A 13,045-nucleotide genomic window follows, 5' to 3' on the forward strand; every position below is an offset into this window, starting at 1 on the left:
TCTTGTACACATACACACATAACACTTGTTAGCTTTTTGTGGTTTGGACTGTGGGGATATCTTTGAGTTTATGGGAAGCATGGCTATAAAGGAGAATAATGGCACACACGCACATGGGTTAACGTTACATCCGTTTGCTTGTGCTTTAGGTCAATCAGTCAGCCTATCAAATGAAGAGGTGGACTTTTGTCCTTTCCTAATGTCTGTGCCTATCAGGACAGTGAAATGTGACTATATGTCAATTCTTACTTTTTTTGTAGCACAACAACACACTAATAATATTAGTGTTGTATTATATTCATATTCATCCTTTTGTATGAAGTTGCGAGATTAGCTCTCTTCCCATGTAGCATCACCGTTGTGTGTCATTGTATGTGTGTGTGTGTGTGTGTGTGTGTGTGTGTGTGTGTGTGTGTGTGTGTGTGTGTGTGTGTGTGCTTTAGGTTATATGTGTGCCAGCCAGGGCAAGGTAAGGTAAGAGGATAGCATTTGGAAGGGAGTATGTACAGATGGATGACCCATGTGTTGTTTTATTTTAGTCATTGAGAGTGTGTGTGTGTGTGTGTGTGTGTGTGTGTGTGTGTGTGTGTGTGTGTGTGTGTGTGTGTGTGTGTGTGTGTGTGTGTGTGTGTGTTTGTGTGTGTTGTGTCAGTGAGACTATGGGGACTGCCATGTGAGGTGAGACTCTAATGACAGCCTGAGCGCGTCATCAGGGTTTTCTCAGGACGGAAGGACAGCCTACGGTCTCAAAGTGCACTATGCCTGTTGTCCGTCTCAAAGCTTTGGGCAGATTCCTAGGATGTTGTATTTATCCTACATCCTCCAACACTTTATCCTTTAACACTGACTAATTTTATATTTTTATTTTTGGGGCTTTTGTATTTAATTGAGATGGTAGAGGATGGTAGAGCTTAACAGGAGATGAGTGGGAAAGAGAAATGGGAGTAGGGTTGGGACTGTGGGTCAGAATCAAACCTGGGTCCTCGTGGGCAATTAAAACTTGAATGTGGCATCATGGATGCTGCCACTTGCCCCACGGTGTCACAATACTGCACATTTTTTAGAAAAGTTGTTTGTTTGGTTAGGTTATTCCACACAGGAATGAAAGTTATTTTTAAAGTTATTTTTTGTGCTTTGTGCTTACATGTTTTAGTGTGCAATGTCTGTTTTGGGGTGTCCTTAAATGGGAAAGGACTATTTGGACTAGTCTTTTGCATAGTGTTTTGTATTACAAGAACATCCAGTATGATTGTGTTAGTTTTACTATTACTTAGGAAACCATGCATAGGAAATCTAGAATTGTGTACAATTATGTGGGGAAGACTGTGTGTGTGTGTGTGTGTGTGTGTGTGTGTGTGTGTGTGTGTGTGTGTGTGTGTGTGTGTGTGTGTGTGTGTGTGTGTCCTCCTCTGTGCAAATCAGACTGTTAAAGCTGTGTACAGTCTCAGAAATGTGGACTGTCTAGGGTCTGCCATGGGCCTCAGGTGGTGAATGTGTCCTGCCTCATTTGGGTCTGTCACACAGAGCAGAAACAGGTCAATTGGATAACTCACCTCACATTGCCTGTCCAACAGAGAAATGGATGACTGAAAATCACTGCAGCCCAGCCTAGCATGCAGAAAGACCTGCTCATATCTGTCATATACTGTTTGAACAGAAATCCAACAAGCAGGGGCTATTTTCCTTCAAATACTTTCCTTTATGTGTTGAAAACAAATTCATCCGCCCAATTCATACAGTTACTACAGGTCACCAAAAGAAGTAGCCTATTGCATGTTGTGGTTTTATTTGCTGAGAGGTTGGCTAGAATGTAATTAGACAGAGACAGATCGTCATCATAAATATCTTGCTGATGAAGGTAATGCACAATCAATTAAAAGCATTAGTCTTGCTGGGGCTTTGTGGATGACAGCATTCCTTCAGCGTTGTTTTCCTATTTCTCCACCCCCGCCCCTTTCCTTCGTGCTAGAAGAAAAAAAAAGAAGGATTGTTCATTACAAGCTTTGGGTCATGGCTGGTTCAGACGAACCCCCACCCCCATCTCAACCCCCCCCCCCCCCCCCCCTCCCTCCATCGCCCTGCAGCCTTTACATCACTTTGGCATGGAGCCTCGGAGGCTCAGACAGCCAATCGGTAGGAGGAGTCAGCGTCTTAAGGTGCTGATTGGAGGATGGGTGCGGTAGTCTCCAGGTAGAACAAGTCACCCTACGGAGGAAGAAAAACAACCTCCATTGTCCCTTTAGTCTGACTCCTTGCCATTTCGGGAGAACACGATATCGATTGTGACAGCGGTCCTTCGACAACAACAGTGGAGGTTAATCATGAGGGTAGATGCGCATTTCAGTTCCAAATAGATTGACCTCTCTCACACACTTCAGCACTCATTTATATTTCATTGAGGTTTTATATGGGTTATTTTTATTGCTCGCAAGGTCCAACGAGAAAGCAACAAAGGGTCAGATCTATATAGAGTCCATTTCTATGTGGGATGAGGGGAATGACATTCTCTTATCTATTTAAGATATAAAATAAACGTCTTGAGGAAAAGACTGATTCCAGATCAGTGTGAATTCTCCGCTGTGCCAGAAAACACCAGCAGACCTGATTCATGTTCTCACGTCCTCTTCTTTAGCAGTGACTGTTAATAGTCTTCATGAGTTTAATGTCCGACATGCACCGCCTATTACACGGCTGCATGTAAAACACGCTGTGTGGAATCGCGAGGACACGCTCATTTGCACTAGGCCAGACTGTCCGTCCACTTCAGCACACTGACCGTCATCTGTCAGAGTGACGACTCAATCACCGGCCAAGGCCCTCACAGCAGACGCTGTGTACTACACAGCCTCATACTGTATGCTGAAGCCTCATGGAGCAACAAATGCAAGGTGACTTGCACTGGGCTGTAGACACGTTAAAACGTCCATCTTTCTTTTTGCAAAGCAAAGGGTATCGTAAGCTGTGTGTAGTATAGCCCTGTGTCATCCCAAAACCTCTGAGAATATTCCAACTAAGTCAGAGAGGGAAAGAGAGAGGGAGGGGGAGAGAGTAGTGTGTAGGAGAGAGTATTAAACAATGCCTACCATTTAAAGGTTACCATAGTTCTAACAGAAGCCTAATTGCTGAATAAGCAACTTGGTATGGTGATAACACAGGAGTCTGGCTTTTCTTTGGCTCTATGCCATTTATTAAGCAAACACAGTTCCAGGGGACTGTTCCAGAATGGCCAGCGGGGATGTTACACACAGACATAACAAACAGCACAGTTCAGTTCAGTTCAGTTTATTTGTCATTGTTACAGGATAGCAACAAAATGTTGTTAGAGCAAAACAGACAGGCATATAGTTTTTTAGTTGCTCACCCATTTGCCTTATATCAATTTACATCCCAATGAATCACCCATTACTTTATACCTACTTTATACCTACCACCTACTTTATACCTACCACAGGTGGACACATATACTAAATACTACACCAGAAGGATCAGAAATTCATGCAGACATTAAAACAAATAGCGACAACACAAGTGCATTGTAAAATAGCACATTTCACAACAAATTGCATATAGACACACTACCAACATTATGGGATGAGCTTACATGGCATGTAAACACTACACAGATACACTACACAACATGCTCCAGTGTTTTGCTGAAGCATTGAGCTGTAAAGTGAATCTGGTCGATACACCTCTTTTAAGAGGTCACAACCCCTTTCTGGAATTCCTTGATATCGGTCAGGTCAATTCGTTTTCTTTCCATAGTCATTTCAGTGATGAGCTGATATAGGTACATAGTGCCTTTGTATGGTTTGTTCTTAGCGACTATGCCTCTGTGTTAAATGGTGTAATCAACAGTAGTATTGGCAATGATGAAGTGGAATTTCTTGATCTTTATATTAATCTGGTGTGAATCTGGTGGGATTGGAGAATTCTCTCTCTCTCTTTCTCTCTCTCTCTCTAGGAAATGTCAGCTATCTGCTTGTGTGTCTTAGTGTCTATGTCTGTGTCTCTCTGTGTATGTGTGTGTGTGTGTGTGCGTGAGAGAGAGAGAGAGAGAGAGAGAGAGAGAGAGAGAGAGAGAGAGAGAGAGAGTGTGCGTAGAACATGCGTAGGTCTGACACTGAATCTAGGGCAATTCTCACGCTTGTGTTCGTGGGTGACGTTATTGATCTGACGTGGGCGTTGGCCAGATCACTGGATCGGCGCTCCCCACTAAGTGCCCCAGGGCACTGTGGCCACGCGCTCCACTGCACTGCTGCCGCCGTGGACGAGACAGGGTGCCATGGGCCCCCCAGTCCCTCTCTGGGCATCTGTCTGTGTGTTTGTCTCTCTGTCGGTCTGCCAGTTATTCCCCTCCTGTATCTCTTGGCAGTCCTCCAGTCTTCTGGCTTAGTACACTTATCTTCACGCCACTGGAGGTGACTCATATGATGAGTCCTGGGGGAAGTACACTCTCTGACCAAAATAAGATATTTGCTACCTCGAAGCTGCAGCCTAACCAAAGTAGACTTGTTTGTTATGGCTTGTTTACAAGGTAGAACCTTTTAATTGTTGTTGTCGAAATCCTCAAATGTCCCACTGTCATGGTCCCTTTGAGGCTCTGTGCAGCATGTAGAATCAATAGTTATTAATAAAGAAATGATTTATTTATCTGTGGTAACATAGCTCGGGATAACAAACCTGTTTTCTCAAGTGTGCAGTGGACTCTGAGGCACAGCACACACAAACAACAGCGCATTTCTCTGGCAACAGGGTGATTATCCGCTAAATTGCGACCCTCCTCATCCTCTTAACCCCTCCCCACCCCACCCCCACCCACAGCAGCCTCCCACCCTACCTACATCTGCTGTGCTCAACTCAGCGAAAGCCCCGATGGCCTGATGAAAATTAACAAAGCAATACAACAACGCAACAAATAGCACATATCTTTGAGAAAATTGGAAATGGTTAATTCAACTGGAAAATGTATACAGAGACCAACATTGAATATTAACATTAGGCATTATCAATTTAATGAATGCATACAAATAAGTATTTCTCCCTGAAGCTTTGATGTACAATGAGGTGGGTGTGTCATCATCTAAAAAGCTCAGAGCATGCGCCTTATGTCTGAAAGCGTGTCAGCCATTCCTTTGTCTGTGAGAGACTGTGTTATAATCTGTCCGCTGTTGTGAAAGAGTTGCCAGGATTTGATCCAAGTCTCATTCATTTTTAAAGGATTTCGCCTTGTGAAATGTGTGTCACCATCAGCAGAGGTTCTGAGCCCAAATGGACTGGAGAGTGCCCAGTAAACGGTGGTTTGTGTGTGAGCGAGAATGTCAGAATGCATGGCGGTGTGTCGAAGGCAGCCACCTCCCCCTCCCGTGCCCGTTTACCCTACAAGCGGTGGGAGAGGAGAGGAAGCATGTCATTTCTCGCTCTTTCTTTCCATGTCTGTTGCCATAGTTACCTGGCTCCTTGCTCGTGTTGGTCCTCTCCCTCCTCCCTCCCTGTGGCTGTGTGTGTGTGTGTGTGTGTGTGTGTGTGTGTGTGTGTGTGTGTGTGTGTGTGTGTGTGTGTGTGTGTGTGTGTGTGTGTGCGCGTGTGTGTGTGTGTGTGTGTGTGTGTGTGTGTGTACAGGCGCGTAGGCAACAATATGTGTGTATGTACATCGGAATTGTCTATCACTCCTTGTGTCTGAGATCCTGATAGAGATAAGGTCACTGGACCGCAGCATTACAATGAATGAGAGATGAGACCCAAGGAGAGGAGGAAAAGAAAGAGGAGGAGAGAGGGAGAGGCAGAGACAGACACTAATCCTCTTACTGGGAAACAGTACTGCTGTCACTTGATGTGTTTTTGCTGGTGAAGTGCGGCCGGATCAGCAACAACTGGGTAGGGCCGTTAACAGGGACCGATTTAGAGAAGCTTGCAAACAAAAGAGACTGGGTGCTCCAATTGCCATTAGTCTCCCAGTTGTCATTTCAATCACATCTACAGAGATACACACATTCACATGTGCGCTGACGTACATGGATTTGAATTGGGATTGCATGGACACACACACACACACACACACACACACACACACACACAACACACACACTTTAAGACTTCAAGTCTAGCTCCTCCTTTCCCTGATACCCCCAGAATGTAGGTTGAGAGGGATGAGGGGTTGCCATGGTAACGAGAGGGGCGGGGGAGGAATCAGGGGAGCAGGCATGTTTGATGAAGTCTCTGCAGAATGTCTGCGCTCCGTGCCCCATAAATATTACAGAGCGCAGGGTAGAGAACCGTGGTGGGCGAGAGAGTGGCCATGCAGGGACGGATAGAGGACTGACAAAATATATAAATAGTGCAGAGGGAGAGAGAGAGACGGGCAAAGGGAGAGAGTGTGAGAGAGAGATGGACTGAGGGAAAGAGAAAGAGAGACAGAGGGAGGGAGAGAGAGAGAGAAATAGACAGAGTGAGTGAGAGAGAGAGAGAGAGGGGGACAGAGGGTGCTGCATAGATGACATGACGTCATGCTATTTTAGCTTTGATGCGCTCAAGTAGGCCGAGGGCTCTGACATCGTCAGCCATAGCTTTTCTTAGAAGATCTCCCAGGGCCTCATGATTATTTCACTTCTTTTGCCTCTGCCTGGTTAGGTCAATTAGCATTGAATCAAACCAGAATACAGTCATTCGACTTTGATGTGGAGCAAGCCCCTTCACCTAGCAGCTAAACACATGTTCAGTATTATAGCATAGCATTCAAGACAGACAATAGTCATGTTAGTGTATGAAATTAGGTGTGTGTGTGTGTGTGTGTGTGTGTGTGTGTGTGTGTGTGTGTGTGTGTGTGTGTGTAAGGTGAGAGAAAACAAAAGAGTATGTAAAAACCCCCAGCTCTGGTTTCTTCATCCCTCAAATGGTCATTTTTTTTTGTCTCTCTCTTCATGACTGCTGCCGGTGGGAGGGCTGAGTTGACATTGCCCAGTTTCCATGACAACGGCAGCTGCAGTGGATTTCATTTCCTTTCATTCGGGGCTCCGAGGCTGTGTATGCTGTGCTGTTGGTCGTCAGCAGAGAGAGGGGGAGAGGGTGGGGATGGGGGATTGGGGGGGGGCTGGAGAGGAGAGGAGGAGTGTTGGCTGGGGGTTGGGGGATTGGTTGACTCGTTCGCTTACCAGATGGAGTCCTTTATTCCGGCAGAATAACTCTCTCTCTCACCCCGCTCTCTCTTTCTCCCTGGATCTTTTATTCACAGTGAATGACTTCAGCACTGTGTGCCACAGAACAAAAGCAGAACAAAGAAAGTGTGGCCACACCGCGAACACACACACACACGCAGTTACTTTGGGGGGCTTCAAAAGACAATACTCAAGCTTTTTTGGACACACACTCACATACACACTCTTTGCCCTTCCAAGACATTCACACTGTCGTGTAAGAAATGTGTAGGGTACATTGCGACCTGTTATCGAGTGGGCAGTAAATGCCTTGAAGTCTCTGTGACGTAACAACCATTTGACCTTTCCTTATGAAGACGACCTTAGGCACGGGCCATTGGCATCTGCAGGGAGCATCTGCCACAGCCACAGCAGAGCGGTGATGACCAATGAGACTTTTTTTCTTTACTGTGCATACTGTTCACACCTCTCCCTGAGGTCTGCCTGGTAACAGTGAGAGGTGACGAAATGTAGGCGAGCTGAGCCAGAGGCCAGCCAACACTTGGCCACAGCCGGCCCTGATCAGAGCCACATGCCTCCCCAGACAGTTTGGGCACATGCGGGGCTGAGTGACTGACTAGTGATCTCTGCTTTCTCAAGGTAGTGATCACAGCCTTCCAGACTCAGATGGTTTAGGAGTGGGTGACTAGTGATCCTCTCTGCTTTCTCAAGGAGAGAGAGAGTGAGAGTGACAGAATGAACCCCACGGGTAGTGTTCTGGCTGTGTGCTAGCTGTTTAATGTCCAGATTAAGATGAATGAGGCACATGACATTTCTTTCTATTGTGCATTGCTTATGAATATAGCATAAGTCTTAGGGCAGGCAGGCACTAGAGCATAGGAAGGCTTAAAGAGTGGAGGAGGTTTGAGGTTGGAGTCGAGGCTTTTGGCTTGGTGGTCATGGCTGTCAGTGACATTGAGCTGGGACTGTGCTGTGCTGAGCTGAGCTGTGTCAGATGTGATGCAGTGCTGAGGCTCTCTTCTCCTCCCTGGTCTGGATGCTGCTTAATGGCCTTGATTGGCCGAATAATCATGCTGTCGGCATGTAAACGGAAATCTTAACCCCACAGCAGCTGTGGGCAGCAAGAGCGGTCTCCAATACTCTCTTTCTCTCTCTCTCCGTCTCTCTGTCTCTCTCTTTTCTCTCACTCACTCTGTGTGTCCCTCTCATCTCATCCTTTAATGCAGTCTGAGCTACTCCACTGGCCTCTCTAAAGCGCTTAGGAGGATCGCTGGGATCTTAGCTGGGCAGAGAGGGTGGAAAAGTCAAAAATGGACAGAGGGCACTACTACCACATGTCAAAACCACCCGAGCTGAATTGCTGCAGAGACAGACATGCCTGCGGGGCATCCAGACACTGCATTTGCTCCATTATGCAAAACTGCACTGGAAACAAAGGTGTACGTTTTGTGTCTGACAAGGTGAAAACTCAACCTGCTTATCTGCTTCCTCATGCCCATTGTGTTAAGGTAGCGAGAGGCTGTCTGGCATGGCAGAGTGCTCCCTAACATTGCGCCGGGGCAGTGCAGCAGGTCTCTCCTCTGATGTCACCCACTGTTTTTCGTGACACTACACACAGGGCATGCGACAGCAATCGCAGTGTCATAATTAGCATTTTCTGGAACTGATTGCAATTAAGATGCTTGACATGGCTGGTTGAAGGGTGCATTTGTATGTGTGTGTGTGTGTGTGTGTGTGTGCGTGTGTGTGTGTGTGTGTGTGTGTGTGTATGTCGTAAGTGCTTCGCTGTATACCCCGCCTGCTCTCCACAAGGGTGGGAAGCTGTTTCCGAGTATGCAGTTCTTTCACCGTCACCTTGGCAACCGTTGCAGAGGTTTGAGATGTCGGCCATTTTGTAATGGCGGTTGAGGAGAAAGGCATTTCGATGCCAGTCTTTTTCTTGTTCGTTCCCCTGAAGCATGGTACATGGCAGTTAGCTTTGATAGTCATTTTACATGACATTTGACACAACATTTTACATGACATTTGACCCTGAAAAATCATTATTGTTTTTTTCGAGGCTAAATCAGTGTCAAATAAGAGAAAAACACTAAATCAGAAAATATACTTTGTGTGTTTATAAAACGTATAAAATGTGGCTACAGTTGGCACCAACAGACTCATCCCACTTGTGACTTTGTTTGCCGTCTGCCAGGCATGTGGCTCCTGTTGCTATTTATAGACTAGATTATGCTCATGCCACACTGACACCGTTCGCAGTGCTCTCCCGTTTTACCCAAGGTCCAGATGTGTGTTGTTCCCTGTGTTTCAGTCATCATCTTCCAGGCACCCCCCCCCCCCCCCCCCCCCCACCCACCCATATCGTCTATTTTTTCCCCTCCTCCCATCCCTCTCTTTTCATTTGCTGTCCTCAGGGACCATTCATACCCTCGGATTGCACGTGCATTAGAGAGCTTGATCAGATTTGAACAGCATGAAGAGTGTGTCCCAGAGGGCTTCTTCTCTCATGTTTTATGGAGCGACACGTTGCCCAGTAGGTCCCTTGTTTGTGTCCCACTGGTTTTCCCTGCTGCAGTGGGAAACAGTGCTAGTCGTCCCTCTCCCGCCTCTGCCTCTTCCGTTGACGTACGCTAGTGCTAAAAATGGATTTTTGGTGTGAGAGTGCGGAGGAAAAGGAAGTTAACGTCCTACTTCCCAAATCTCTGCAGAGCTTCCCTTTCAAATTGACTGCGATGTTTTTCCTTCCATGGTGTTTCTGAGCTGATTAAATGCTGGGTGGATAAAATGGGTCATCTCCGATTTAGAGCTATATGGCTTCAAGAGCATGCATTATGCTGCTGCAGAGTCAGGCTTGAGATGGTGAGTGCAGAGGGAATAATCAACACAAAAGACACAAGTCATGAAAGTGTGAGGATAGATTATCCATTAGCTATCTCTATTATGATCAATTACTGGAGGATCAGGGGTACTAAGGTGAAGATGCCCTGTGAAATTGAAATGGAAGAGTAGTGTGTGTTTGGAGGTAACATGTAGTTGGGATAAGGATTATGAACTCTTTATTTTACTGTCAATGTTTAAACACTGTTTAATAAATACCAAATGATTAAGCATTGGCCTCAAATCCTTTTTAAATCATTAAGACACTAGTTTGGACTGTTATTAAAGGAGAATTCCGGTGTGATATTGACCTAAAGTGTATCGAAACATGATACCGAGTGTGAACGTATGTCTCATAGCCCATCTCGGCTTGTCCCCTGCACTCCAAAATCTGGCGCTAGTTAGCCGATGCTACCAACATCTTTTTCAATAGTGGTGCTTCGGCATCGGGCTAGCCATGCAAATAAATCACTGTTTTACACCCATTTACGAGGCTCAATGTATCTCCACACTTCATTGGTAGACTTCCGAGGGCCCTGACATTTAAAACGAGACATTGATAACTTTGAAAAAGCACTGGTAGTTTACTTACAAGACGATTTATACAGACAGTATCTTCACGAAGTTTAGCGTTTGCAGCCATCTTGAATTTAGTCACCATAAGTCGAGCAACGAGTAAGAATGAACAGCTATGATAAGGGATCAGATTCCAAAAATAATTCAGTGGAAATGCATGGATTCCAGTTGCTGCTACTGGAAGAAACTGGAATCCATGCATTTCCACTGAATTATTTTTGGAATCTGATCCCTTATCATACCTGTTCATTCTTACTCGTTGCTCGACTTATCGTGACTAAATTCAAGATGGCTGCAAACGTTAAACTTCGTGAAGATACTGTCTGTATAAATCGTCTTGTAAGTAAACTACCAGTGCTTTTTCAAAGTTCTCAATGTCTCGTTTTAAATGTCAGGGCCCTAGGAAGTCTACCAATGAAGTGTGGAGATACATTGAGCCTCGTAAATGGGTGTAAAACAGTGATTTATTTGCATGGCTAGCCCGATGCCGAAGCACCACTACTGAAAAAGTTGTTGGTAGCATCGGCTAACTAGCGCCAGATTTTGGAGTGCAGGGGACAAGTCGAGATGGGCTATGAGACATACGTTCACACTCGGTATCATGTTTCAATACACTTTAGGTCAATATCACACCGGAATTCTCCTTTAAACCCTAGCAGTAAATCCATTCGACCCCATTACGCACAAAAAATGCATAGCAAATGTAGGAACAACTGGACATCCCACAAAAAGACCAAACATTTTCAAAAGCTCCAATGAACTTTTATTTTGAAATGTCAGTGTTCAGGGAATAAAGAAAAACATAAACAAATAAACAGCAATATAAATATTAGCATATAAAATAAACGTGTAACATGAAGCTCTACGCATTTAATATGAAAGATATTACAGTATATTAAGTATTCCAGCAGAAGACACACATTAATATATATTTATATTCATTTGGACAGGGATGGCATTCCAGCAACACTAACAATTGATTGAAATTACAAACACAGAAAGGAGTACACAGGAATGAGGAAACACCTCAAAGACATTTTAGTGCGCTGTGTTATTCTTCAAAGTCTCCGTGATCAAAAAGAAGAAAACCAGAGAAGGACAAAGAGAGAGAGCGAACGCGATAGAGAGGAAAACACAAAAATATGCACAATATTTCACGAGCCTCAAGCCTACAACTGCGTGTCTTTTGCAAGAGTTTAAATTTGATTATTTACAGGTTGGTTAGTCTGTGGCCTAAATGCGCATTCTATAGCACTACACATAATCTGAAGAGGTTAACAGTTTTTTTTTTCATCTTTTTTTATTTTACTTTGTTTTTCTTAAAAATAGTCTAAACATTCCAGTAGATGCCAACCTGCTGGCTCTGAAGCTCATACGGACCGGCTATGTGATTTATATACATTAGGGTAGAGTGGTGGTGCTCTTGGGGTAGTGGAGTAAAAGGCAGGTGTCAAACATTCTGGGTTAATGTTACAAAAAAAAACACTAGGTCAGAGTGGATAGCCATCGTTTTTGTGTGTGTAGCCTGTTGGTGGCCTCAACTGCTGCCTATGTGGCAGGTATTGCCATAGGTGTAAATGTCACCAAAAGCCTATGTGTGCTCTTATTACAGTGCAAGTAACCACATTGTTACTCAAGTTTATGCAAGTGTTGTAGTGGTTGACGTGTAGCTGAAACGCTTTCCTCTGCAGCGAAAGGAAACCATCAATCCCTTGTGTGCTAGTCTGATGTTTTTGTTTTATTTTCTCTGTCAACATGTTCAGTACTCTTCCAATGTTCCTTTTTTTCTAACAACTCCAGATCTGGAGTTTCCCGTGTCTCCTGTCAGTCCTACGAGAGTCTCTATCTCCAGTTCACCCACCATTTAGTATCCATTTCCCCAAAACCCTTGCCTCCTTTACCCAGTCCTTCTAATCCTAGTTCCCTAACAACTTCATATAGAATTTCCCCACAAGCACTTCAGGATAGTAGAGCTCTGTCAATTGGACCATCACTACCACATAGAACAGGCCCTGTTTGATTGGGCCAATATGGCGTAACACTAATCAAATGGTAAGATAGATAACAAAAAACCCATTCGATATCAAGCTCTACTCCAAGGTTCATACAATACTTGGTGTGATGCACGTTCATAAGGTTAGAACAGTACATGCAGAGAGAGAGAAACCGTTGGGCTGAAGTCTAAATACAAGTGGAACAGTGCAGACTTCACATTGATCTCTTCTTGTCCTACTAAAATCTATGTTTGTCTAAAATAATCTTATAAACATGAGTTTGGTCTGGTTCTTGTATATGACTCAAACATTGAAGGTGACTCTTGCCATTAGTGTAACAAGCTCAAATTTAGATCATATCAATTCAGGTTCATAAAAAAAAAATCTCTGCTTCACTGCATAGTCTTAATGGGTCTAATTCCTTAGGTTATCTTGGATCATGCA

At 44.6% G+C, this 13,045-nt stretch overlaps 1 long non-coding RNA gene across 1 annotated transcript in view; it reads left to right on the top strand.

Annotated features, from left to right (window-relative positions):
• Positions 1 to 13,045, top strand: part of LOC121709124 — a 67,502-nt gene that overhangs the window by 7,841 nt on the left and 46,616 nt on the right. The window lies entirely within an intron of this gene.

The sequence above is a fragment of the Alosa sapidissima genome, chromosome 5 (genome assembly GCF_018492685.1).
Source record: "Alosa sapidissima isolate fAloSap1 chromosome 5, fAloSap1.pri, whole genome shotgun sequence".
Classification (NCBI taxonomy): Eukaryota; Metazoa; Chordata; class Actinopteri; order Clupeiformes; family Clupeidae; genus Alosa; species Alosa sapidissima.